The sequence below is a fragment of the Malania oleifera genome, chromosome 8 (genome assembly GCF_029873635.1).
Source record: "Malania oleifera isolate guangnan ecotype guangnan chromosome 8, ASM2987363v1, whole genome shotgun sequence".
Lineage (NCBI taxonomy): Eukaryota > Viridiplantae > Streptophyta > Magnoliopsida > Santalales > Ximeniaceae > Malania > Malania oleifera.
Window position 1 is genome coordinate 23,979,353 of NC_080424.1, and position 5,384 is coordinate 23,984,736.

Genomic DNA, 5,384 nt, shown 5'->3' on the forward strand with positions numbered 1-5,384 from the left:
CTACTGATCTTTCATGCAATTTGTTGGAAATGAATTTTTTTTCCCTGTTTCGAGATTCTTGTGCATAGAACCTCCCTCTTCACAATGGTTGCAGAAGTTGATGTTACATGCACATACCATTTGAGACTACGAACTATAAATCATCATAAGAAAATGTGTGTTTTTTTTTTGTCTGAAATTGCATATTGTAAACAATATTAGAAATGAGGATGATTCCATTATGCTTTCATAAATTTGAATAAGTTACCGGCCGGGGAACATGCTATATCTTGTACATTTTTTAAGTTTTTGAACTGCCAATAGATAAGCAGAAGATTAGAAGTAAAAGTCTTAACTGAAGTGTTGGCATGATTAGAACAGAGGCAATTAGAATGCCTCTGAAGATATAAAGATTTTCTTTAGTCAAATCATTTCAGAGAATTCTTTCTAATGAATTTAAGACTATTCAAAAAAGAGAAAAATGGTACACATGAAGAGTTACCAACTATTGCCCAACGCAGAGAACGAGAGACAGTGATGAGCTAGTTCTATATTCTGTTATAATGCACTGTATTTTAGGACTATAAGGCCAAGCATAGCTTAATTTTTTTAAAAAAAATATTTGGGTAATGCGTAACTAAAGTCAAAGAATGGTTTTAATTAGTCTAAGCTCATTCTTGTTTGAAAAAGCCCAGTGACCAAAAGCTAAGGGTGTATTTTGTAGTGTCCTAGATTTGTGGGAAACTGCTGCTGAGAAATCACTCTAGAGAAGGTGTGACTTCCTAGCTGCAAAACTATTTGATACACATCCAAAAGCTATTGCAAATAGCTAGTGTTGTGAAGTTAGAGATAAAGCAGAGAAGATGAGAAGAAGAAACAAAAGAAGAAGAAAGCAAAAGAGGTGGCAATTTCCTAGAGCTTTACATACAACTCTAGGTCTGTTCTCTTATATATTAATAAGAAAAAATTAACTAAACCTCCTTGTGGTTTACCAAAAAACACTTAGGCATCTTGTGGTGGCAATTTCCTGGAGCTTTACATACAACTCTAGGTCCGTTATATATTATTAAGAAAAAATTACGTAAACCCTCCTTGCGGTTTACCAAAAAACACATAGGTACCCTGTAGTTTTATTGTGATCACTAAATCTCCTAGTGATTTTCAAAAGTATGAAAAGCTATAACTCCATTACTTGACAGAAAATCAATCTATTAGATACGTATCTCTTTTTTATTGGGTTCTAGGAGTATTGTTTTCCTATTGTTGTTGTAATTGCCCCTTTTTTAATAAAACAACTATGATATATGAAGTCGCAATCCCAAATTACAAAAAAAAGAAACATTATAAAATTTTGACCAAGTATAAATAATACATTCCAATTCTTCAAAATATATCTAAGCTATAGGTGTTGGTGATCAAAACAAGACAAAAATTTAATTTTAGATGCTCCCCTTTTCAATTTGAATTCATGCTTAGATGAAATGAACTGCTTATACTAATTAGAGACTAATTTTACTGTGGTTAGAAGTATAAGCCTTTTCCAAAAAAAAAAAAAAGCAACTATACTAGATATGAATTAATAATATCTTTATCATCTGCCCAGTATAGTCTCCCTATAGGCTGTAGATGCATTAGAAAATGTTTATTAAGGCATGACTAATATACAAACCAATGGGGGGGGGGGGTAAATTAAGAGCTGGATATGATGTTCGGGTTTGAAAACTAAGGTGTAGTCCCAAGAGGGAGGTGAATTGGCTTTTTAAAAATTTCTTTTAAATCATTTTCAAAATTCACAACCTTTTGTAAGTTTCTTAATCATACAAGAATGATTTGATTTTCAATGCTCAATTAAGCCAATTACAATCCACACTCAATTAATGAATTGATCAAATACAAACCAATGATTCTTAATGTGATACTTTCAACAATGTCAAACAATACCCAATCAACCAATTTATCAATCACAAGTTAACTTAACCCAATATTTTTGCAGCAGCACTTTCAATGATTCAACATATGAATAACTCAAAGTAGAGTTTGATAAAATCCCTGAATTTATGAACTTTATGCACTTCCTTTGAACCAAGGTTTTCGCAAATGATTAATCAACGTACTCCCTGTAAGGATTCCATAAAAGATCAATCAAAGTACTTCCTTAAATTAAAAGTTTCTCAATCTCAACTTTCAACTTCCTGCACTTAGATACACAACCACACAATTTATATATGCAAAAAAAATTAAAAAGTAAGGGTAGAGAGTGAGATCGAGCTTTTACGAGGTTCGGCTTATACCAGCCTACATCCTCACCTTAGGCAAGACCACCTAAGGATTCCACTATAATGCTTCTTTATAGGCGAAGCAAACCGTTACAATCCCTCCTTCAATTAGGGTGGAGCCTCCAAGCGATAGCCCACGGTTGGTACAACGATCCAATAACCCTAAACTGTCAAGAAAACGAAGAGACAAGAAAGAATTCTTGTGTACAAGAAGTGCTCTCGGATAGAGCTGGTTAGTACAAGATTAAGCACAACTAATACTTCAAAGTAAATATCAAATAAGAGTGAATTTGAAGCTCAAGAATGTCACCGGGTTTCTTCCTTAGATTTGAATCAAACTCAGAAGTTTTTGCTCTCAAATCAGTAATCAAAGACTCGGTATATCATAGAAAATTCTTAGCAAGAATATGTGTGCAAGAGGGCTTTGAGAGAGTGAGTAATATAGCTTGAAAACTAATTTTCAATTCTTGGTGTATGATTTGATTTGAGAAACCATATATTTATAGACTCAAAAAGTGATAAATTCGTGTTGCCCAAGTAACTTGGAGTGTTTCCCAAGTTTTTATAAAGTTTGGGGCACAAGCAACTCAAATTTGAAATTTAGAAGTCATTTAAAAAAACTAGCCGTTTACGAGGGTCAGTTGCCTGAACCCTTCAGGGTTAGTCACTTGACCTTTGAACACATGTATTTTTTTAAGTTCAAAATAGGGTCAGATGCCTGAGGTGCCAGGGGCCAGTCGCCTAATCCTTCACTGCTTGTTCAAATTCAATTCAGGAATTTTTTCAGTAGCCTGACCAAGCACAGGTAGTCGTTTGAAAAGATAAAAATATTATTTTTCAAGTTTGGTTTCAAAATCCTTAGCCATCTAGCTTTGATATTTTTAAAGAGTATTTTTAGGGGTTTTCAAAGTAAGGTCTCTAAGTCCATATTAACCCCTAATGAGTTTCAAAGCATTCAAAATGATATTTAAAGTGAAGTACTTACATAAGACTTCCTAAAGACATTAAAAACTCTCTAAACTTTGAAGCCTTCATGTATATCATTGCTTTGAATCATCTTTGCCTTGAACTTGAGTATTCTTTAAGCTTCATATGTCTTGACCATCTTGTACCTCTTTGAGCTTTCATTTGATCACCTTGTGAATGAAATATAGCTTTATGGTACTTGTGATCTTGAGTATTCTTTAAGCTTCACATGTCTTGACCATCTTGGACCTCTTTAAGCTTTCATTTGATCACCTTATGAATAAAGTATAGTTTTATGGTACTTGTCATCTTTAGACTTTCAATTCTTGCACCTTTTGAACTTGACATACTAGGTTTCCTAAAATATCATCACTTAAATCATAACTTGTTACATTATCCTTTATTTGTTATCATCCAAACAAGATTTGAAAGTCATGTTAGGCCAACAATCTCCCACTTTTTTATGATGACAAATGAGTAAAGATGAGAGAACCTTGATAAGGCTCCCCCTTACAATAAGCATATATTTAACAATATGTATCAAAATGAGGATTTTAAATATATGTTCAAAAAAATCATTATATCATAATCCAGTATAAGTGCATTATAGCTCATTTCAACATACTAGTATTAAGATCATATTTCAAGTCTTTATTTAAAGTATTATCTCAAATAGTTCGCATTATGCTCATTTGTGCTTTCTCATTATGCTCATTTGTGCTTTCTCCCCCATGCTATGTAATATTGTCAAAATTATTCTTGTGTGATCTCATTATTACCATGCTCTCATTTTTGCTCTCTAAGATATCTCTTCCCCTTTGACATCAATCAAAAAAAGATAAGCAGCATAGTCATAAGGAGGCTTAGGATAGAACATAACAATAAGCATAGTCATATAGGCATCGAAGAGTACAAAAAGTCATAATCATAGGGAGTTACAAGCCTGAAAGTTGAGGTGTAGTCCCAAGAGGGGGGGGGGTGAATTGGGCTATTTAAAATTTTCTTTTAATTCTTTTTATGAATTCTTTGACCTCTTGTTGATTTAACAATCACACAGCATAGACTTATTTACTTATTCAAACCACAAACCAAAACACAACACAAGTAATCAAAACTCAATCAACCAAGAACCAATCAACAACTTTAAAGTAAACAACCAAAGATACAAAATCGAAGTATAATATGCAACTTCTTGGCAATTCTCAGCTTTTACAAGAATTCAAGATATTTGCTTGTTTGCAACCCTGTAAATATATGTAAGCCTTGTATTGATGGATTTGATTTCTTAATATGAAGATCAATATGAAATCCAACATTCCTTCCAAGAACTTGGACTTTAAATAAACTTTTAGTTAGTTAGTCTTGGGGTGTTAACCAATCAACGTACTCCCTTACGATTTCTAAAATTTGTATTGATCAACCAACGTACTTCCTTTCGGTTTCTGCAAATCCCAAAATCGAATTAATCTTTAGTTTATTTAATATCCAATCCATGCAGTGTATATGATCAAAAATTAAATTCAACCACGCAGTTAATATATGCTGAAAAGTAAAGAAAGTAAGGAAAGAGAGTGACACCACGTTTTTTCCAAGGTTCGGCTTATCCCCAACCTATGTCCTCGCCTTAGGCCAATACCACCTAAGGATTCCACTATACTGTTCCTTTCCGGGTAGAACAAACTATTACAAGTGATTCCCCACGCTTAAACACTCTTTCAATAGGCTAAAGCAACGCCTCTCCAAGCGATACCCCACGCTCGATCACTCCTTCAATAGGCTAGAGCAACGCCTCTCCAAGTGATACCCCACACTCGGTTAACTATCCAAAAACTTGGAATCATCCAAGAACTACAGGAAACAAGAAATAATTTCTACGTACAAGAATACTCTCACATAGAGCAGATTAGTATAATTTCAAACACTAGATACTTCATTCAAATATCAAATTGAAATAAGATTGAAACTCTAGTAAGATTTCACCAATATCCATCTCTAGACGATGATCACCAGTAGAAATCAGAGAAGGATGGATCAGCAGTTCAATATTCTCAGCAAATCAGATTTTGCAATGAGTGAGCAAGAGAGAGCTTTGAAAGAGCAAGTGTGCTTTCAGCTTTGAAACAAATTTTTCAGTTCTTGGTTGTAATTTTATTTGCAAAATCA